The sequence below is a fragment of the Somniosus microcephalus genome, chromosome 1 (genome assembly GCF_052327205.1).
Source record: "Somniosus microcephalus isolate GS21.2 chromosome 1, FLI_Smic_1.0, whole genome shotgun sequence".
NCBI classification, from domain to species: domain Eukaryota; kingdom Metazoa; phylum Chordata; class Chondrichthyes; order Squaliformes; family Somniosidae; genus Somniosus; species Somniosus microcephalus.
In genome coordinates this window covers 156,481,491-156,505,457 of record NC_140987.1, presented here as the reverse complement: position 1 = coordinate 156,505,457, position 23,967 = coordinate 156,481,491, and positions in this window count along the sequence as shown.

Genomic DNA, 23,967 nt, shown 5'->3' with positions numbered 1-23,967 from the left:
ACTCTTGCCCATTGTTGTACCTCTCTGTGCATGCCTCAGCTGGCTCCGCCCCTGGCTCCACCCATATGCCCTGGTATAAAGGCGGCTGCTCTGCAGTTCCCCAGGCATTCAGGACCGGTCGACCACTAGAGGCATGCCTTCGTTCTTTAGCTAATAAAAGCCTGTTTGTTACTCTCTTAACTTCCAGTCTTTCTCGGTAATTGATAGCGCATCAGTCAGCTCTTGAGCATACAAACCAGACCTTCAGGCAAGTCTTCGGGAGTAGGACTTCCAGTACAGAAACGGGTCCTCATGGCCCCCCTGAATTGCAGCAAGGTGCTGTCAAGCCACTTGCTAGCTCTGAAGTGGGGCTGACCCATGAGTGGGATGTTGGTGGCATAAAAAAAAGAAGTGGGGGCTCCTCTCCAATTGCTCACACGACCATGCCACTGCAGAGCCCTTGGCCAGTGCCCCACCAGAGTCCCCACCCAACTGAGATCGGCGCCTCAACCCCTGCACAGCCGCAGGAGCAGCAGACTGTTGCCGAGCCCTCACAGGTTCGCAACCCCAGAGGACACCCGCCAAAGGTGTCGAGACAGGAGCAGCAAGAAAGTGAGCAAGGGGCCTCTACATCTGCTGAAGCCACAGGGGAAGCATCACGTAAGAGCATGTGTAAGAGAAAGATAATACACAAGTAGTCACAAGGGTAGTCACTTGGGTGAAATGTTATGTTGAATGTTGAAAAGCCATCAGTTGGTTATTGTCATTAAAAATTCTGCTGTCTGCTGTTGTAGTTGTGGCGTGTGTCATATCGCTAATGGGGCTTCCACATTGAGGGCTCAGGTTGACTTGCAATTGTCAGTATGGTGGTCAGAGTGGTAGGAACCGCAGGTTCTTGGCCATTGTCGATGCTCTGGTAAGAAGCTGTGAGGCAAAAGTGCTTGATTGGCTAGGCTAAGCAAATCTGTTCAAGATGAGTGCATGCCTTGCATCCCGGACAGCAATGTGCTCGCATGCTGCTGGTGCTGGTTGATGCACCTCTGCAAGTTGTCGCTCTCTTCCTCCTCCTCCTCCTCCTCCTCATCTGAGGAGTCTATGTGATGAGCCATTTGTTCCTCAGGCATCTGCAAGCCACGATGCTGTGCCATGTTGTGAAGTGCACAGCAAACCACGACGATTCTGGAGACCCTGGCTGCTGAGTACTGCAGGGCTCCACGTGATCTATCCAGGCATCTGAAGCGCATCTTCAGCAAGCCGATGGTTTGCCTGATTATGGATCTGGTGGAAATGTGGCTCGAGTTGTAGCGTTCCTCAGCTTCGTTGGATGGGCTCCTCAACGACGTCATTAGCCACGTCTTTAGGGGATAGCCCTTGTCTCCAAGTAGTCATCCGTTAAGTTGGTCTGGTGGACTGAAGAGCGGAGACACACTAGACTGGCGCAGGGTGATGGAGTCATGGCAACTGCCAGGGTACTTGGCACAAACATGCAAAATTTCCTTCTTGTGGTCACACACCAGCTGTACATTGAGGAAGTGGAAGCTCTTGCGGTTGACAAAAATACCTAGATTGTGATGGGGTGCCTTAAGGGCCACATGTGTGCAGTCAACGATGCACTGCACCCTTGGAAAGCCTGCCAGATTGTCAAACCCAACCAAACGTGCAGTTAAACTGGCTTGATCCTTGGAGAAATGGATGTGATTGTGAGCGATGGCAAAGAGGGCATCAGTTACTTGCATGATGCAAGTGTGTGCGGCCACCTGGGAGATGCCGTTGATGTCTGCTGCTGACCCTTGGAATGAGCCTGAAGCAAAAAAGTTGAGTGCGGTGGTGACTTTGACGGCCACTGATAAGGGGTGTCCACCTGCTCCTCTGGGCTCCAGGTCTTGCTGCATTATTGTGCAGATGTCACCCACTACCTCTCGCGAAAGTCTGAGCCTCCTTTGGCACTGCTGCTCAGTCATGTTGAGGTAGCTGATCCTCTGTCTGTAGACCCTGTTTGGGGGGTATCTCCTGCACTGACGGGCTTCCATGCCTTCTGGCCTGTGCAGCTTCAGGTGGGCGAGCAGCAGCTTGGGGCTCCTGCTGTTGCTCCTGCAGTTGGTGCTGCTGTTGTTTAGGGTTCTGCTGCTGCTGCGGCTGGTTTTCGTCCGAATCTGCTGTCCAGGAGGCAAGGAAATAAATGGTTCCCATTCTTCTGGTATATACCTCAGTTGAGGACGCGCTCATTAAAGGTGGGGAGTGGGGTTTCCCAGGAGGTCACACTGGAGATGGGTGTCAGGCTCCAAACCTCCACAACAATGCGTAGGCCTGTTAAAATTTCCCCCAGACCTGAGACAACAAATTTCGGCCACCTGCATGAAGGGATAATTACAATCCTAGCCCTTTTGGGCTATCCCAGATCAGGCATATTCCCCAGACGTTCACCCTCAACTTAAGTTAGAGATAGCCAAATTCCATAAGATGCTTAAATGGGTCTAAAGGTTCAGGCTATCTCTCCCTAAAGGAAAGGAATGAGTGAAAATGTTACCATCCTCCAGATAGTACTTTTAATAAGTTGAACTAGACTGTAACCTTCCGGATATTATAAGGGTCCGGAATACCCCCCAGAATTCTGCAACTCCTTACAAAAGAGTGTACTGAATTTGTGGGTTCGTGAGTCTATACAGAATTACTTTTTGAGACCATTCTAAAATATATAGTTTTATTTAAGAGCCAACATTCAGTTAACATCTGTTGAATCAGTTGCAACATTAACAATTCAAAATACAATTAGCTTACATTTCTTATTTCTCAGAGATCCTTATTCTCAAATTTTTACTTTGTTACATTTCTTATTTCTTCCTTATTTCTAAATCCAGAACATCCACCAAAATCAATCTGGCTTCCCGAGAATCATAGGGGGCGATTTTCATTCAGAAGCCGGGAAGGAGGTGGGACTACAACTTTCGGGGTTGTAGTCCCGCCTCCATCGAGATGCAGCCAATCCACATGATTTTAACTTGATTGACCTTGTTGAGCCCACCCAGCGGGCTCAGCAGGCCAATTAAGGGCCACCCGGCAACAGGTGACATCACAGACTGAAATTTCATCTGTCAAGACGTTTTGACAGATGAAATGTCAACGTTTGACAGCTGTTTGAAGCTATCAAACACTGACAGTCTTACTTCTAACATGAGTCCTTCTACACAGACTCAGTTAGAAATCTCACTGGCACAGAAAGCTGCAGGCTGTCACTTTTGACAGTACGCAGCCATTCTGCTTTCTGTGCTGGTTAGATGATGGACTCCCGAAACCTAGAGGAAGGAAGGCTGAAAAGGTAAGTGCAGGTAGTTTAAACTTCTTTACACATTTTAGACACACCAAACACACTTACCTTTGCACTCATGCACCCATCACTCACCTGAACACTGACATCTCGACCCCTCCAAGTCCTTCAACCCGACGGCCCGACCCCTCTAACTTGGCGTGGTTTGGAGCCATCGGGAATCCCACACTTCAAGCTTTAAAATAGGGATTAGGCTAAAAACTTCCTGTTAACTACCTGTTAACAGGCAGTTAATTGGCACTAATCCCTTCACGCCTCGGGGAGGCGGGTCCCAGTGCGGGGCAGGGACCCGCCTCCTTTGAAACTTACATGGAGACGGGTTGGTGGCGGAATGGTGTCGGGACCCCCGAATTCGGGACTTTAACTCCCCACATGCCTCCAATCCTGACTCCAAAGGTCAATGAAAATTGACCCCATAGTTAAAGACTTACAGAGATGCCTCTGGAAAGTTGGGAAATGCCCTGCCCATTCAGCGTGTTCTGACTTCTGTTAAAAAGTCTTATGATTTTTACTCTTTTGGCAGTGGTTTCTTCTTTGATCTTCTCTGCTGATGCTTGCTAATTGTTTTTATTGATACCTCTTTTGAATGCTTTCTATTCTTACCGTCAATTCAACTATTGCATGCATAATTATTTCTCTACCTTTAGGTTTTCCAAAAACCATCATAAAAACAATGACAACTATGGTTTTTGTTTGATGTCATTCTTACAAAATGCTTTCCATTCAATTCATATTGGCTTAACTGCTTTTTAGCCCCGATTTTCGGCTTCTGTGGGGAATGGTCGGATTTCCCCGAATGTGGGGTTTCTAACACACTTAAAAAAGTGTCAGCCAGCTCCACGCAATTTTCCCTCAAGTGGGCAATTAATTCCCAGCATGTGGGAAGCCTTGCTAATTGTCCAATTCGAGTCAGAAATCCCCACACTATGATGTCATCATTCGTGGTGCTTTCAAAGTGTCCAGCAAGCTTCTCCACCTCTGCAGGCTTCTCAACCACTCTTGCACAATGGCAGAGGAGCCTGCACCAGCTGCTGCCAGCGGCAGAGGCCGAGCTGCCTTCAAATTCGACGAGGCTTCACTGCAGGCATTATTGAATGGGGTAAGGGCCCACAGGGAGGTCTTCTTCCCTAGGTCAGGGAGGAAGAGGCCTCCCACTGAGACCAATGCTGCATGGATGCAGGTGCCAGCAGATGCCAACTCGTTGGGAGTCACCAGAAGAACCTTGGCATTGCATCTCTAACTCCTTCCTTTACTCCCCCACAGTACCATCCAGAGCCCCCGTCCTCACTGTGGAGGAGGAAGAGGCTGTGCAGCCAGACTCCTCAGAGGAAGCTCCAACCTCTGAGGGCGCAGCATCAGCAGAAGTAAGCGCACCCAGCACCAGCGCAGACACTCACACTTCGGGGGGACCTTCGGGACATAGAGTAGTGTTGTCACCTGGTGTTTCACATCTCACAAGTGAGCCTCAGCAGATTCTGGAGACAGGGACAGCAGTGGAGAGTCCTAGTCGGAGGGCGCAGGACTCTGCCAGCTCAGCTCAGCTGTGCTGCATGACGACCCTTTGCCTCTGGGTCCATCCACAAGAGAAGAGGTGATGGATCTCCATGCACAGATGCAGGAGTCTCTGGCAGGTTTTGTCTCCAGGGTCGCTGCGAGTGTGGAGCAAATGGAGGAGTCCATAGCGACCATGAGCAGAGCCTTTGTGGAGTCATTGGTGCATGAACGCAGCTCCATGGAAAGGTTGGCAACCTCCATGGAGGAGATAACTCGCCAGCATACGGAAAACATGGTGAGCGCTCATAAGAGAATGACATCTCTTGAGGAGCATTGGCCATCTATTGAACAGAGAAACCAGATCTTCATGGAAGTCCTTCTGAGTAGGACTGCCAGTGCAGAAACGGGTCCCACTGGCCCCCTAAAGCGCAGCAAGGTGCTCTCAAGCCACTTCCAAGCGCTGGCCCCTTCTGGCTTGTGCAGCTTCAGGTGATTGAGCAGCAGCCTGGTGCTCCTGGTAATCATCCTGCTGTTCCTGGTTCTGCTGCTGTCACCTCTGCTGTTGGAGATCCGATAATGCCAGGAAGGGAAGGTGCCAAAGGTCTCCCATGCTTCTAGCAGATGCCTCGGTTGAGGAGGTCCTGAGTTAGGGTGGTGAGTGGGGCTTCCCAGGAGCTCACACTGAAGAAGTGTGTGAGGCTCCAACTTTCTGCAGCTGCTCCTAAGGCTTCAAATACTTCCCCCAAGCCTTGATCAACAAGGTCCTGCAGCCTGCAAATGCTGCCTCTTTAAATCTCTTCAGCCCTCAGCGACCTGCTGCTGCAAGCAAGCAAGCCAGCTGTTTTCATGCCAGCTCTCATCGGCGGGGTTCCCCACAGGCAGGTTTCAGGTGGGGAAAGCCCCAAAGTCGCAACGGCATGGGAAAATCGTCCTTAACAAGGTGATCATTGGTGATTAGTGCTCCGACGAGCAGTCCCGCCAGCGGCGGGCGGGACTGAAGCGGGGCGCGTGGAAACGGCGGTCCGAAAGTCGGACGGGGCGGGGACTCAGGCGGGGTGGGTCCCGACCCGCTTTTTCCGCGATTTTCGGACCACGGCCGCATGAAAAGCTGCCCGACAGCTGCCCGAAAATCGGGGCCTGAGTCTCCGTGGTGGTCCACGGTTAATACAAACACAATACAATTGCTTGATGTCTCTATTGAAGTTATATCTTCAAAGTCTTGTTGGTATGGTTTTTACTATATCTAAATTAAAGACACTTTGACCAGGGTGGTTCATACATTTCTAGCTATCTCAATTGGTTGCATATTTAATCTTATGGTTCCTGTTTTCCAAGTTTAACATAAAACTATTTGACCAGCAGATGTTTCTTTACTTGATGTCATATTTCAAAGGCACATGCCTCTTTTAATGTTTGTGTTTCTGTTTCAACGTGTTAGCTCTTAACACTTAAATGGGCATTCGCATTCTGTTACACCCAAACTCTAGACTATTCGGAAGCAAGTCTTTGCTTTTCAATAGGGTCTAAGTTTCTTGGTCAATATCCCTTTCCCATTTCAAAGCCTGTTTACAACTTTGTTATCAACTGATCTTCTCTCAGAAGCCTGTATTTCTGTTCACAGTCTGTCTGCTGAGACTTGTGTCTTTTAAACCCAGTATGTCTTTTATTAATAATATTAGAAATCTGTTCATGGTATCGTGTACTTCTCTGAATCATGGCTATTCCTTCACATACAAATGATGATTGGTGAAAGCTCCATTTTAATGATAGAGCTGCAGCTGTTAGTAAGCAATCCACTTGTGCTGCCGCCAGGTTTCACTGGCGTGTTTCAGACGAGGCGTGCAGCACGTGGAAAAACTGTTAAAATCAGAAAGGCCTCTCAAATTGGATTATAGAGGCACTTAACTGGTTGCTAAGGGCCTTAAGGGCTTATCCCGCCTCTTGGAGGTGGGATGGAGATGGGGTCAGAAAACTCGCATGTGGGAAATTTGCTCGGAGGCGGGATGGAGGCGGGATCGGGCCCGCCCGCCAGTTTTTGTGATTTTAACACCTCACACGCCTCCAATCCCGCCTCCTCCGGCCTGGTAAAATCAAGCCCCATGTATTGATATTGTTCCCATTATGGTGTTTGGTTTGGAATTGCAGGATTTTGTCCTAGCAACAATGTAGGAATGGTGATGTATGTCCAAGTCAAGATGGCATGTGATTTGGAGAGTGTTGAATCCGTGTGTTAATGGAGACACAGAATGCAGGAGTTGATTTAACAAGTGTTTACTGAACAAAGTCTGGAGGTGAACCAACTATACAAGACGCTATACAGGCTTATATACCCGAGTGGTCACTACCGGTACTACAGTACACAGGGGCTTCAAAAAAACATAGTTCCTCTTAAAGGTACATACACTACAATTCCTCCCCTTTTAGATAAATAGTACATAACATTTTAAGTAATCATCAAATAACATTTTTACAAGAACAATAATCTACACATTTGCTGAAGTTAATCAATTACAAATTCAGTCTCTCTGGAGGCTTCCTGACTCGGTCCGGATAACGCCTTGGTGGTGCAGTAGGTTTTGGTGGTGTAGTAGGTTCTTTTGGCAAGGTCGATTCGGCTTGAATGCCAGTGTCGGGTTCATCTGGTTCCAGTATCACCGAATCGGAGGTAGATACTATGGGTATCTCTGCTTCATCACTAGGCGTATAGAGTTGTGGTGTAGGTTGTCCCTTTTCGGATGACTCTATGATCTGGTCAGCATGGCGCCTTATTATGCTTTCTCCAATGTCCACGGTATACATCAGCAGTCCTAGTCGTGTGCAAATAGTTCCAGGCTGCCATTTCTCGGTACAGTAGTCCCGGGCCAAAACTTGTTGACCTATCTGGAAGGTTCTAGTTGGCCTTTCATTCATGCTTTGAAATTGCCGGTTCTCTACGTCCCTTCTGATGTTTGGCTTGATCAAATCCAGCCGGCATCTTAGTCTTCTATTGAAAAACATCATGGCGGGGGTTTGGTTTGTAACCACATGTGTTGCATTCCTGTACGCAAACAAGAAGTTATCTACCTTCTGTTGTAGATTTAAGTCTTCATTACCCATGGCCTTTATGGCCTTCTTGAAGGTCTGGAAGAACCTTTCAGCTAATCCATTGGTGGCGGGATGGTATGGGGCAGACATGTAGTGCTTAACCCCATTGTTTTTTAAGAACTTCCTGAATTCTTCGGATACAAATTGCGGTCCATTATCAGAACAGATCTGTTCAGGCAGCCCATTCCTGGCGAATATGGTCCTTAATACTGTGATGGTTTTTCCTGTGGTGGTGGAGGACATCTTTATTACCTCCGGCCACTTGGAGTGTGCATCCACCACAATTAAGAACATTGAGTCCATAAATGGACCAGCAAAGTCGATATGAACCCTTTGCCATGGAGATGAGGGCCTCTCCCATGGATGTAGAGGGGCTTGTGGTGGGGCGTTTTGGACCTTCTGGCATCCTAGACAGCTCTTGGTCATTTCTTCGATGTCTCCATCGATACCTGGCCACCACACAAACGCTCTGGCTAAGTTCTTCATTTTCACTCCACCCAGATGCCCCTCGTGAAGCTCCTTTAGCACTTTATCCTGGCATTTGGGTGGAATCACCACTCTGGATCCACACATCAAGGTTCCTCGGCACACTGACAGCTGTTCTCTTCTTTGCGAGAATGCTGGCAACAGTGGTTCGCCATGTGCTGGCCATCCCTTCACCGTTAAAGCATAGACTCGTGAGAGAGTCGGGTCATTTCTCGTTTCCTTTTCAATGGTAGAATTTGTCACTGGTAGACATTCCACTATGGCCAAGTGGAACATCTCCACTGGGTCCACTGTAGGCGCCTCTTCTACCGCTGGCAATGGTAGGCGCGATAACCCATCAGCATTCCCATGCTGTTTTGTTCCTTTGTATTCTATGTCATATTGGTGTGCCCCTAGGAAAAGGGACCACCTCTGTAGCCTTTGCGCTGTCATAATGGGAACGCCCTTTTTAGGGTTGAATATGGAGACGAGGAATTTCTTCACCCCCCACAGCAGGCTGAGTGCCTCCTTGTCGATCTGGGCATAGTTACGCTCAGCTGAGTTCAATGAGCGTGACGCAAAAGCTATCGGCCGCTCCGAGCCATCAGGGAATCTATGCGATAATACCGCTCCCACACCATAAGGGGATGCATCGCACGCCAGTCTGATTGGCAGTGATGGGTTGTAATGACCAACACTTCCTTGGACGTGATCAAGCCTTTGCATTTATGGAAGGCACGTTTACAGTCTTCGCTCCATTTCCAAATTTCTCCCGTTTGTAGCAGTGCATTAAGAGGGTGCAGAACCGTTGACACGTTCGGTAAAAATTTATGATAGTAATTTATTAATCCCAGGAACGACCTTTATTGTGAGACATTTTCAGGCACTGGGGCTTTTACGACCGCTTCAATTTTTTCAGGTGACTTATGCAACCCTTCTTCGTTAATGACATGGCCACATTATGATATTTGTTTCTGGAAAAATTCGCACTTGGGGCGATTTGCTCGTAGGCCCCGTTCTCTCAGCCTCGTGAGCACCTTCTCCAAATTGGCAAGGTGCTCGTTGTCGTTTTCTCCTGTTACAAGGATGTTGTCTAGGTAGCATTGAGTCCCCGGAATCCCTTGCAGGACTTGCTCCATAGCTCTTTGCCAGATAGCTGGAGCTATTGCTACTCCGAAAACCAGTCGATTGTACTGGTACAGGCCTTTGTGTGTGTTTATCGTGAGATACTTTTTGGAGGCCTCCTCAACCTCCATCTGTAGATATGCCTGTGCCAAGTCAATTTTGGTGAAACGTTTCCCTCCGGATAGTGAGGCGAAAATATCTTCCATCCTCGGAAGAGGATACTGTACCGTGTGAAGGACCGGGTTTACAGTCACCTTGAAGTCCCCACAGATGTAAATTTTTCTCTGTTCTTCAGATTTATCATTATTCAACATTTTCTTCATGACCGGGATGATGGTTGTTGCCCACTCGCTCCAATCTACCTTGGATAACATGCCTGCTTTCTTCAAATTCTCCAGCCCTGCCTCGACTGCTGGACGAATTGCGTATGGCACGGCCTTGCCTTAAAAAACTTGGGAATTGCCGCATCTTCCACTTTTATTGAGGCAGTGGCGCCTTTCATGGTTCCTAGTTCCTGTTGAAACACTTCTTTGGCGTTAGCCAAGATTTCTTTTAATCGTCCAGATATGACGTCATCATCATTTTTTTTCTTACTGGTCACCGTCAGTGCCTGAATGGAGTGCCAGTCTAAACGTATCTTTCTGATGTATTCACGTCCCAACAACGGTGGACCACCATCTTGCAGAACGTATAAATACAACTTCTGTATTTCCTTGCCGTTGTATACAACAGGCACCCATATTTTCCCTCTGGGGTATACTTTCTGCCCCGTATATGTCTTCAGGATAATGGATGTGTCTTTCAAAGGTATATGCGGAAATAGCTGCTCGTAATCCCGTCGACTTATGACGGTCAGAGCTGATCCTGTATCTAGCTCCATTTTAACTGGGGACCCCGCTATCGTGAGGGTAACCCAAATGGTCTGGTAATCTTCTTTGGCAATTACATTATGTAATTTGAGACAGCTTAGTCTCTTGTTTCCGGAGTCGCTATTGCTCTTCTGGTCTTCGGAGCTACTGTCCATCATCATTTGTACCTTTCTGTACTTTTCCTTATTGACCTTTTTACTGTCAGTGGATTTTTTTCCAGATCTGCATACACGTGCAATGTGTCCAATCTTTCCGCATTGCCTGCATGCTTTGTCCTTGAACCAGCAGTCCCTCTGGTCATGGGTGGATCTGCCGCAGCGATAACATCTCTCGAAACCCCGTGTCATTTCATGGGTGCCGAAGTCCTGTGGCTTTTGCTGTATCTCTGCAGCTCCTCTTGCTGCTGTTTCATATGATACAGCGACACTGAAAGCCTTGTCCAGTGTCAAATCTTTCTCAGAAAGTAATCTTTTCTGTGTTCCTTCGCTTAGGAGACCGCAGACGAATTTGCCTCGTAGAGAATCTGCCAGTCCTGCCCCGAATTGGCAGTGCTTTGACAGCTTTTGTAATTCGGTGAGGTAATCAGCGTCACTTCCATTCTTGTGCTGATTCCTCCTGAAGAATTTGAATCGTTCCGCTGTCTGCAGCGGTGTTGGGTTTAAGTGCTCCTGTAGGGTATCAACAATCTCCTTCAAATTCTTGTCCATCGGTTTAGCTGGAGTGATCAAGTTTCGTAACAGTCCGTATGTCCTTGCGCCCATCAGATTTAGAAGTACCGATGCCTTTTTATCATCCGCTACTTCATTCGCCTTGCAATATACCTCCACTCTTTCCACATATGTGGTCCAATCCTCTATATCACTATCGAAAGCAGTAATATTGCCAGTCTTAGGCATCCTGAAAATCAAAAATGGCGCCTCCCGTGCTTTTCCTTCTTACCTGCCGAGTCAAGATGGTGCCTCCCGTGCTTTCCTGCCGCTGCCGCTGCTGCCAACGCTGTTCTCTGCGGTATTTCTATTTTTTTAAATTTTCTTTTTATTTACACATATATTTTAAACAGTTTCTCCGTCACTTGGAGAATCGTTCCCGTCGGACCCTCTGGGACTTTCCCTTCCCTCTGCTTGGTCCAAACGCCGACCTGCTTTGCAGCGCCGGCCGTCTCCTGAGTGCTCCACCCTCTGTCTCTGTTTGCTTCTGCCTTCCGACTCGCTGCCCGGCCCCGCTGCAGAGCCACCCGATCGAGCCCCAGCCCGCCGCCCAGGAAGGATCAGTGCACTACCTGCCACCAGCACGTTTAGCTGGTGAAACCACAGTTTTTTTTTTCTTCGACCTTCGTCTGAGGAATCGATCTCCTTGCAGTGCTGCCGAATTGCAGGTAAGTTCGTTTCTAACTCGTCGCCACTGTTGAATCCGTGTGTTAATGGAGACACAGAATGCAGGAGTTGATTTAACAAGTGTTTACTGAACAAAGTCTGGAGGTGAACTAACTATACAAGACGCTATACAGGCTTATATACCCGAGTGGTCACTACTGGTACTACAGTACACAGTGGCTTCAAAAAAACATAGTTCCTCTTAAAAGTACATACACTACAGAGAGGACGTTGGAGATGATGCCATTCCCAGAATATCGCTGCTCTTGTCCTTCTTGATGTAAAGGTCATGGGGCCAAGCATTGCTTTCCAAGTAAACTTTGTGATTTGCTGCAACACATTCAGTAGAACATGCATACTATAGCCATTGCGCGGGTGGTGGCGGGTGGCGGGGGTGGGGGTGGGGGCGCGGGTGTGGTGCGGCGGTGGACCTTATGTTCAGTGGCAAGGATGTAGATGAAGCAAACTGCTCCATCCTGGAAGGTGTCAGGCTTCTTGAGTGTTTTTACTACTGCACTGATTCAGGTGAGTGGTGAGTGTGCTATCACGCTCCTGACTTGATACTGGAGACATTTTAAGGCATCAGGAGTTGAGCCAAATCTCAGAGTACCCAGCCTCTGACCTGCTTTGCAACCATTTTGTTGATACGGCTGGTCATATTAAACTTCAATCAATGGTGACTCCCCGGATGTTAATGGATGGGGACTTGGCGATGGTGGTGCCACATTCAGTCAATTTGAAATGAAAGGAGATACATGTACTTTGAAAGCTGAAAATATCTTCAAGTTCTCAAATGGTTAAACAAAATCAATGGCCAGAGTTATTTCTATGCCTAGTTAATCAGATCCTTTTGCATTCTGAGAATAGTTTCCATAAACAACTATTTATATATTTCAGAAGATTCCACTTGTTCCTCCTGTTAAAGAGAGTAAGGTACTACAGAATAAAGTCTCCAGTCAGTGAGTTAGGATCACATTAAGGTATTGTTAATATCATTATAGTTTCACATTTCATTTTTTGTCTTCCTTAGGATTTAATTATTTTATTTTTTGATGAATTATTGTGTTCATCAGGGTAGTGCTTTTTCCAATTTTATCACCAGTGCCAGAATCAAGCAGTTCCAAATCAGGTCCAGCACTGGGCAGGCTCAGAGTAGAGCTCCCTTTACTTACTTCAGCCATGTAGTTTCAGCCCCAACCTCAAAGGAGCATCTCCAACTGTGCCAGTGTGACAGTTTCCACCTCCCACACCAGCTGTTCTTGTGATTTACATGAGATTGCTAATTTATGCAGATTTGGTTGGTTCTGCTCTGTGGTTCTGGTCATACTAGAAACTAAGATAAGACTGTTATTATTTCATATGGACTCCTCAGAGTCAAAAACATAAGGACACTTTCATCCTATTTGTCCAAGTGGGATTTCAACCAGATGCCAAAGGTCAAGGATACTGTACTAAACTACAGGAAACTTTGTGTTATCCGGAGGCTAAATGTCCGGCAAGCTCGAGCCACCGGCAAAAATCAGGAGCCGTTTTGTTAGGTTTTTTTTCTTCTCGTGGCTTTTTTTTCCAACAGTCAGGCTCTGCAAAGTCTCTCTGAAGCTGTTGCTAAGCGACAGAGACGCTTCCAAGGTACGGCCAACTGTTTAGAAGCTGTTGCTAAGCAACAGTGTTTGTTGCCAGATACGGAGCTTCCGCATGCTTCAACATTAGCGCTGGTTTGTCCGGCAGTTTTGAGGGAACGGCAACAGCTCGGTCCCGTCGGTGCCGGATAGCACAAAGTTTCCTGTACTGTGGTACTCAGTAATTCCTTTAATGACATTGGGGGAAAAATTTGTTCGCGACCATTTTGGGTCGCTAACATCGCCTGGGCGCTAAATTTAGCGCCCGGTGAAAAATAGCGCCGGCGATCACTAACTTCAGTTTTAGCATCCCAAGAGGGAGGTGGAGCATTAATTCAAGCACTCCACTTCCTTCTTAGAGTGCTAACCCCAAATATCGGCGTGGTACGTTCTGCAACCTACACACTGGGTCATGTAGCACTGCCGCATGGAAGGGCTCTTCCCCTCATTAAAGGTTGATTGGCTCTGATAAATTGACCCTTAGTGTTAGGGGGATTAAATACGTGGGGTTACGGGGATAGGGTGGGATATGTGTTGGTGTAGGGGTTACGGGGATCGGGTGGGATATGTGCCGGTGCAGGCTCGATGGGCCGAAATGGCCTCTATCTGCACTGTGGGGTTTCTGTGATTTCTGTGGAACTCTGCAGGGCCCTTCCTGGACCACTGGGGAGCAGAGTGCTGTGTCAGCAGTCCGGCACACAAGAGGAGTTCCGGGCTGCCAGACCCCGCGTTCAAAGACTCAATGGGCCGCGACAAGTAAGTCGGCTGATTTTTTTCACTACGCCTGCCACCTCCCCTTTAGTTAGCACCCCACAAGCCTCCTGCCGCTCCGTTCCTGCCCCCTGAATCGGTTGCTGTCATCGCCCAGTGCAGATTCAGGGGGAGCAGGCCAATTTTGCGGGCCAATTTAGCAGGAGTCGTTAGCGGTCCTGCGCCCGGACGAAAAGTTGTTTCCCCCGGGGGCGCTAATGTGGATGCTAACGAGAGGAGCAACTGCATCGAATTTCTAGGCCATTTGCTTTTAAAGAATCATTACTTTAATAGATATTTAGCTGACTACGATGTGCTTCTATTTGCAGACTTCCATTCTATACTTAAGACCAATAAATTTATGCATAGTCCTATTAATATATAAATGTAATGTGCATGAATACAGTTTCTCTATAGTATTTGTCTTTAATTCCTCTAAAGTAACATTGAGGAATGCTATCTTTGGTACTAAATCATTAGCTCCTGCCATCTGGTGTATTTGCATTTACTATTTCACTACCCAGCTATGCAGAGCTCATTTAGTCTCCCCTGAGCATCCTTTTGTAAGGGGTGGTGGTGTGGTGGTGGTTGGCGCATGCTCCCAGTCAGTTATGCCTCTGACTGTTTATGAGCAGTTCGAATCGCTCCCACGCCCCTGGGTTCTAGACACCGGACTTAGGTACAGGCGGCGATGGAGAAAAGACTCGAGTAGACAAGTGGTTTGGATGTAAGCAAAACCAAGATTTTATTCAACAGAAAAATAACACAGTCTTATGAGAAGTTACCAGTATAAAACTACAGGCAAATACAAAATAACTATACTCATACAGGGAATGGGGAACACATGGCACATCGAGGGAAAACAACTATCTTAACAATCCTCTTAACCTTATCCCACCCCCTATATCTAACTAGACTAGAATTTATGCTCACCAATCAAAGATCTGCTGAATTCAAAACAGCGGTGGGGCTTGGGGTTCGCTCTTTGTGCTCTCTGGAGCCTGCCGTCATCACGTGGTCTCCAGGTGCTGCAAGGGCATTGGCCAGGTACGAGTACCCCAAAGTTAACGTCTCTGCTTGGGTACTTTACCTCGCAGGGATGATGGTTCCTCTTCCTCGGTCGGCAGTTGGGGTATACATGAAGATAGTCACAGGTTAGCTGGATTGAAGGCTCAATTATTCGAAGCTTGTCTTCAATTGCCTTCCCAATTCGTCTTCCCAATTCGTCTCACCCAATTCGTCTCACCTCCTCACCTCGTCACGTCCCGCCTCGCCTGGCATAGTTTGTCCGTGTCTGCCCGGTGCAATGCCGGGTGTTCCTGATGGAATGGGAAAAGGCACGGGCAGAGGCCAGGGGGTAAGTGTGGGATGGGGGAAGAGCAGCAGCCATGAGGGCGAGGAGCAAGAAGAAGAAGAGAGCCCGAGAGAGAGATTGCTACCCGGGGCCTTCAGTTATACTCCTTTGGATGGCCCTTATCTGTGCGCCTAATCAGGTTAGTTCTTTGTCTTAATCTTGGCGGGCTATTTTAAATAATGGTAGCAATCTACACTAACTGTTTTTAGATGGCCAGTAATCACATCTATTGGCCTGATAATTGACTTGTTTTGTTATTAATACATCTTGATGGGCCTGTCCAGCCTCGATGGCTTCCTTAAGCTGTTCCCAATTATTTATGCAAACTGCTTGATGGCCTTAACTATAGGCCTAACTGAGTTTTGATCTGTCTCCGATTTGGCCTAATACATAATTCAAAGTCCTGTCTGGTTTTCAAAATGCAAAGTCTCTCTTCACAGAAACTGTAGCTTTGGTTTCGATTTCTCCACAAGCTGCCTGTGCTGCAGAGTCCAAGTTTTTAAAATCTCACAGGCTTTCTGCCACGAGGCACGGACGCCATCTTGGGTAGCCTTTTTAATTAAAATGTCCACGCAGGGTCCCTTTTGTTAATAATAACCTTTGGGGAAATGTAGAAATTTTGCAAATCTTACACTCCCCCCTGTGATACTAAAACTTGCTTGAAGTATCATTCTTACCAGGTGAGCAAAATTTTTCTGACCCTCCATAGTCAACCTTCCCCTGTAATTAACTATCTAATATACGCACGGCACATGCACTTCCCATTCCATGAAAATGTAGTGTACATAAGCATACCTAGGATAAAATTACAGACTTTACACACATTCAAGCACGGAGGGGGTCCGACACCCCTGCACCACTTGGTACACACGCATCTTTATTAAACGCGTCGCAAAAAAACAGAAAAACCTTTATTAAACTTAATAAACATGAAAAAAACAACAATCCTTTATTCAAAATACAGGGAAAAAGACTTAAACAGGCGTATCTCCCTCCACCTTTACATAATGTTCCTTCCAGATCCTCTGGTTTTGGAATTCTGATCATTGACCTTTTCCCTTACATTGAATGCAAGCACTATCCCGAACTGACAAACTATGAGAATGTGGTAAGCCAGTCTGATCCATGAAGGGACCTCTATGTTATTGAAAATGTCCCACCAGGGTGGAATCACAATATCCAATATCTTAGTCCTTATCTCTACTGTTTTCTGCTCTAGAATGTAAAACTGTTTCTGCAAAACTATAATGGCTTTGAGTATTTTGGTAAGGTGTTCAGGGAGAGGGGGAATTTCGTAGCCAAATTCGTAAAATTCTCCTTCACAGTGAGGTGAACAGTGGAGGGTTCAGGAATGGGGACAATTCGCTCCTGGGCCACTTGAACTTCTGCCTCGGGTTTAAAACAGAAACTGCTGTCACTAACCGGACACCAGCTATGCTGTCCATGCTGGTAATGGGATGCGCCGGTGGTGACACAATATGTCCCACCTCCTATATATGCTACCTGCGGGGGAACAGGGCCTTGTGCCATTGCCTCCATGGTACAATTTATAGGTTTCGCGCCAGCAGCTCTGAACCCACACTGCGGTTTTGAATAGGCGTTCAAGTGCTGGGGACACAGGATTATGTGTGCTCCCCGGCTCCGGCACCCTGAGAGGTCAGTACCTGTCATAGCGTGCTCCCACTTTATGACGTAAGGCGGGACCACTGTGAAACGAATGTGTGCACCCCCTTGAATGACTCCAATGTTCTCCACCCTGTATACTGGCGCGGGTCGGGCTGTCCTACCCATGACTGGCATCCTAACTACTACTCCCATGATTGTGTGGTTGGACCGCCCACAATCCACGGGGACTGGATAGGCTTCGGAGGCTAGCCAGAGTTGGCACGGACTCAATGCATTCTCAAAAGGGTGGAGGGCTGTGAGTTGCTTGTTGCTAATCCAGGAGGGGACCAAATCCTGTTTTAAATCCTCCAGATTACTGCGGCCCTCGCCCAGTAACCCCGCCTCATATAACACGCACACCTCATTCTACACAGCCTGGTCAGAAGCATTTCTGTCCTCCCTTTTGAGAGCATTTACTGTCTTTGCGTGCTTTTCCAACTCGGCTATGATATCCTTTAAATGGACCGTCTTGGTCTGGTCCTTATGCAACTCCGAGCCCACTACCTTGTTCTCATCCAGTAATATTTTCTTCAACTGTGTTTTTAAGCTGTTTAGCTGGGTCTGCAGCTCTATGTCATCTAAACTGTTGATAACAGAGGACCCAGTATTAAACGCAGTAAAAACATCATTCCATACTCCCCTTCTTTGTCTCCCTGCATTACCCAAAAACTCTCGGTGTGTGGTGTACAGTTCGGTTTTGTCCACGTGGGTGAAACCGAACTCATAGAAATTCTTGAACATGTCCTTTAATAGGGCCTGGTATAGCTGCTCTGTTTCTTTGGGGCACCACTCTGGTAAATGTACCTCGGTGAGATTAAAAATCACAGAGGCTACCGCGTAGTGTACTCCCTGGTACAGCATCTGATCGGTGGGGACTAGTACCAACCCATTCCCTGGTCCCTTGGTGGTGGTGGGGCAACCTTCTCTGGATAACCTTGCCGCCTGCGCCATGGGCAGGGGCTTACGGGGGCGGGTTACCAGCTCAGTGGCATTGGCTGGGATCGGGGAGAATGGGACTGCGCACGCCTTCAGGCTGGTATCCCACCTCATCCCCTCCCCGGCGTCTTGCCACTGCCGGTGGAAAATGATGGATATGCCTGCGGGGCAGACCTTCTCTGACCCCCACATACAGATATAAATCCCTTGGTACGGTTCCCACCACTTGTCCCAACACACGCTTAATCCTCCGTGAGCCCCTGTAATCGTCCGATGGGTGTTGTTCCCCAACCGTTCCCACTCGGCTTCGGGGTTCCTCATGTCATTGCTCAGCTTTCTGAGCCACCACCACCTATCGCCTTCCAACGGTGACACTGACCCTCGTGGTAACGACCCGTACCCTGGGGCACAGGAGGGAGGCTTCCCCGTACGTGAATCTGGTTTGGGTGGAGTGCTGAGATGAATTGGACCCCAGCCATCCTGGCCACCTTCCCTCGTGGACATAGATGGCAGTCTCCTCCACATCCCGTTCACCGCTTCCATCGGTCGCTATAGGCGCCCTGTCTCCCGAGCACCCATAGATGTGGGATTCTTCTACATCGCCCCATCTTCCCACGCTCATCCCAATGAGGGCGAATAGGATCGTGATCCCCTCCATCCTGAAAGTCTTCCTGCAAAACAGCCAGGTCCCCAAGAGATTCTCTGGCTTGGTGAAGCATGGTCGGGTCCCGCGACCTCGACCCAAATATACACTCTTAGCAGACTACTTACTTAAAACTACCCATCACCTTACTTAACTTAAACTAAAACACCCAAACTTAAGCTAAATAATTAAACTTACTTAAACTAAAACTATATACATCCGCCGCCCGTCTCCAGGCAGCCAGGTTAATCCCTGGTTGGACTGCGGTTCACCGCTACCACCGGCGTGACCGCACCGTCCTTCACGGTTGGTCCTTCGCAGCCGTGACTGCTGGCTGAGGACCTTTGTCCTTGGACCTCTCCCTGACTCGAGGGGCGGCCCTTGGTAACTGGAGGGCTGGTGACCATGACTTTCTCGGCTGGGGTGTCCGTGGGGACCTTCTAGGGACCTTGGCGGGTGGGGCTTTCTTAGCCAATGGGCCTTTTACCCGAACCGCTGCTCCCCCAGGCTTGACCTCTCCCGAACCCGGGCTAGGGGCAGGTAACTATTCGCAGCCTGCTGCTGCGAGCTGAGAGTCTCCGCCCCCAGGTCCCATGGCTGGGTCCGGGGTGGGGTTTTTGACCTCAGGTCCCTCCCTCGCTACACCTGGGTTAGGGGCGGGGTTTTCGCCCTCAGGTCCCTCCCCCTCGTCTGGGTCACAGAAGAGTGGGGGAGTGTCCCAATCGATGGGCGGGATGGCCCCTCCCTTCAAGCAAGCCACAGCACCTGCCTGTGCAGTCTGTGAACTCGCTCCTGCTGCAGACTGAGGATCTTTATCCTCAGACCTTATCCCAACTGGCTGTTTTCCCTTTTCAGGTGTAAACAGCTTACACTGGTTGATATGGAACCATTTTGTATGCCGGGGCATCTTCACGGCGTATACCACGGGGCTAGCTTTATCTACAATACTGTAGGGCCCCATGTACAATGGTTCCAAACTACCTATTCGGGCATAGTTTCTTACCATAACCTGATCTCCTATCTCCCACTCGTGGTGCTTTCTCGGTTCGAGCAGCAATCGGTTACTCCGATGCTGCCTTCCCATGTTCCCAGCCACCTGCTCATGGACCTGCTTCAGGTGCTCAAAGAGGTTTCGGGCGAACCTGTCCCAGTTTACTTCTCTGAGCTGACCCTCCGTGAGCACTGGGGCTAGTACATGGGTGGGGGTCTGCATACCCCTGCCAGTCATTAGCTCGTACGGGGAGTACCTCGTGCTTTTAGACTGGCTGGCCCGGATCCCCATCAACACCAACAGTAGGACCTCGGCCCATTTACGGGGCGAGTCCACCATTTCCTTCCTTACACTTTCTTTGAGGGTCCGATTCATACGTTCCACAATCCCTGATGACTGGGGGCTGTGGGCCACGTGCCATTTCCCTTCAATGCCCAACAGCATCAGGGTGTTCTGCATCACCTGTCCGGTGAAGTGACTCCCTTGGTCGGACTCCACATACTGTGGTAGTCCCCACCTCGAGAACACTTCCCGGACCAGGATCCTGGCAGTACCCAGAGCTGTGGCAGTTCTGCAGGGAAAGGCCTCTACCCACTTGGTAAACACGTCCACCAGGACTAGGCAGTACTTATAGCCTCCCTGGGTGTTGGGTAGGGGCCCGATGTAGTTGACTTGTATCAACTGCCATGGTCCCTCTACCCTCCTGATGTGTCCCATAGGTACCTTCCTTTTGTGGGGGTCAGGGTTGTTCGCAGCGCACACAAGACAGACTGCACAGAACTCGCGGACATTGTCCCTGAGTCCCGGCCACCATCCCGCCTGTTCCACCCGTTGCCAGGTGGTCTCAGGCCCGGGGTGTCCCGCTCCTGGACCCTCATGGGCCAGTTGAAGGAATTCCCTCCGGTGCTGCTGCGGCACAACCCACTGTTCCCCCCGGAACAGCATACCCTCTTTAACGAAGAGGGTCGCTGTGCCGTACGGACTTTCTAATCCCTTTCCCTCAGCGACTGCACTGAGGACTGCTTTGAGGACGAGATCTTGAGCTTGGACCGTGTTAAGGTCCAGGGCTAACACTACCCCTACATTCCCTTGGGTCCCATCCCTACCTCTGACCGCCGCCATGGGTCTGGACCCAAATGGGTCCCAGAAAGTGCCTGTGCGGGCACCCTCCTTGGCGAGTAAGTCAGCATGCTGTTTGCCTTGGCCACGGGGTTCTGTGGAGGAATGGGCTTTCACCTTGTGAATGAAAACCTCCCCTTCCTCCCCCACTGCTGCCAGGATCTGTAACATTTGCATATTGATTTATTATTGGCCCGCAGGCATCTGTAAGGACTGCTATTGTTTGGAAGACCCAGGGGGTCCTGACTCCATCTTGTCCACACGGTGCTGTACTGCTGTGAGTCAGATCAAACCTGATGCTTCCTTAAAATAGTTTAAACAGTAATACTCCGTTGTCCTGCAATTTATTATTTTTGTACAAAGTGTGCAAAACAAGACATGGTGTCAGAACAGGGATTTGAAATGGATATTGTTGGAGCTCCCTTACCTCGAATGAATTGGGGATCTTTGAACTTACATAGAGAATGGCGCAAGTTCAAGCAACACGTGGAATTGATGTTGTCGGGTCCACTGAAAAGCAAAGGGGAGGAAGAAAGATGCAGTTACCTACTCTTGTGGATTGAAGCAAAAGGGAGAGACATTTTTAACACATGGTCTCTCACCGCAGATGAAGCAAAGGCACTGAAAAGTTATTTTGACCGTTTTGAAGCATATGTGATGCCCAAGACAAATACAATATTCGCTAGGTACAAGTTTCAGGAGAAAGTACAAGGAGCTAGTGAGTCGTTTGAACAGTTCGTGACTGAGTTAAAACTGCTGGTAAAAGACTGTGAATATTCAGATAAAGATGAGATGGTCAGAGACCGCATCGTGTTTGGAATACATTCAACTAGAGTGAGAGAGAAACTTTTGAATGTTGGGTCCGGGTTAATGCTGGACAAAGCTATAGACATAGCTAGATCGCACGAGATAGCCCAAGCACAGTTGAAAACCATAACCGGCACCATGAGCAGCTCGAGTGAACAGACAGTGCAAGCAGTTAATAGATACACACCAAAGAACACTGCCCAGAGAGCGTGTTTCAGAACAGAAAGAACAGCGAGAGTTCTAAAAATGGGTGACACAGACATAAAACGCTTCAAAAACTGTGGATATTGTGGAAACAACTGGCATGGAGAAAAGGAGTACTGCCCTGCCAAAGGAAGTCAATGTAATAAATGTGGTAAACGGAACCACTTTGCTAAAGTTTGCAAGACTGTTTTCGGAACAGCAGTACACACAGTGAGCGACAGCCAAATGCCAGATAGGGAGCCAAATGCAGAGGAACTGTTTATTGATTCTGTGTCACAGAAAAAAACAGATTTCAGAGACTGAGCAAGCCTATGCCGATATTGAGATAGGAAAACAGGGCAAAGAGCTTAATTTTAAACTAGACACTGGATCTCGGGTTAATGTAATTCCTCGGAGTGAGTATCACAGCTTGAAGGATGAGTGTGAGCTAAAGCCCACCTCACGCAGACTGACCAGCTATGGGGGTGAGCAGCTCATTGTAAAAGGCACATGCGTGATGAAATGCAAGTACAAAGAAAGTGAAATGATGTTGGACTATTACATTGTTGACACTCAAGCACCTCCAGTGCTAGGTCTAAAGGCATGTTTAGACATGGACCTTGTCAAGCTAGTGCTATCATTGACAGCACCAGTTGATAAGCAGACAGTCATGGAGGAGTTTGCTGATGTTTTCAAAAGAATCGGAATATTCCCAGGTGAAGGCACTATTCACTTTGACCCAGCAGCAACCTCTGTGGTTTGCCCACGGAGAAGGATACCCCTTGCTCTACATAGTCGCCTGAAGGAGGAGCTGCAGAGCATGGAGAATACAGAAATCATCGTCTGGGAAACAGAACCGACAGAGTGGGTCAACGCGTTAGTACTGGTTGAGAAACCACGTACAGGCAAGCTCAGAGTCTGTCTCGACCCCAGAGATTTGAACAAGGCTATCAAACGCCCTCACTACCCTCTACCAATGCTAGATGACATCACACCCAAGCTAGTGGGAGCAAGTTACTTCAGTGTAATGGACGCACGATCAGGATACTGGAATATCAAGCTCACGGAAGAGTCATCTAAGCTAACAACGTTCAACACACCATTTGGACGCTACCAATTTCTGCGTTTACCATTTGGTCTTATCTCAGCTCAGGATGAATTCCAGCGGAAGATCGACGAAACCTATGAAGGCCTCGATGGAGTAGTCACAATCGTAGACGATATCCTCATCTATGGCAGGAATAGAGAGGAACATGACAGGAACCTTTGTGCGATGCTACAAAGATCACGGGAGAAAGGTATCCGGCTCAACCCTGAGAAAAGCATAATCGGATCCACCGAGATCAGTTATTTCGGGCATCGCCTCTCAACTGATGGCATTAAGCCGGATCCAGAGAAAATATCCCCCACCAAAAAGATGGAGCCGCCGAAGAACCGCGCAGAGCTAGAGACAGTACTAGGCATGGTTAACTACTTAGCCAAGTTTGCCCCGAGTTTCTCCAAAATCAATGCACCCATGCGTCAGTTGCTCAAACAATCCAATGAGTTCCTGTGGGACAAACAACATGACACAGCATTTCAGAAAATGAAAGACCTAATCACCAGAGAACCAGGACCGGTTCTTGCGTACTTCGAGCCCAACAAAGAGCTCAGACTACAAGTGGACGCATCAAAGTACGGACTAGGCGCAGTATTACTGCAAGAAGGAAAGCCCATCGGCTACGCTTCCAGATCTCTCACAGACAGTGAAATCAACTATGCTCAAATCGAGAAAGAGCTATATGCAATTCTGTTTGGATGTAAGCGTTTCCACCAGTACGTCTATGGCCAACAAGTCATTGTGGAATCTGACCACAAGCCCCTCGTCAATCATGAGGAAACCACTAGCCGCAGCCCCACCAAGGCTACAGAGAATGATCCTTCAGCTACAGAAGTATGACTTCACAATCATTCACCATCCAGGCAAAGACATTCCTGTCACAGACACGCTCTCCAGAAAGTCTCTTAGCTACCAGGACAGCAGCCTCAGTGAAGGCATGGATGTGCAGGTGCACATGGTGTACAACAGCTTACCTGTGAGTGACTCAAAACTGAAGGAGATCCGAGCAGAAACAGAGAAAGATGCACAACTCACACTGCTGAGCAAAGTCATACACAAAGGATGGCCTGAGGAAAGGAGGAAATGC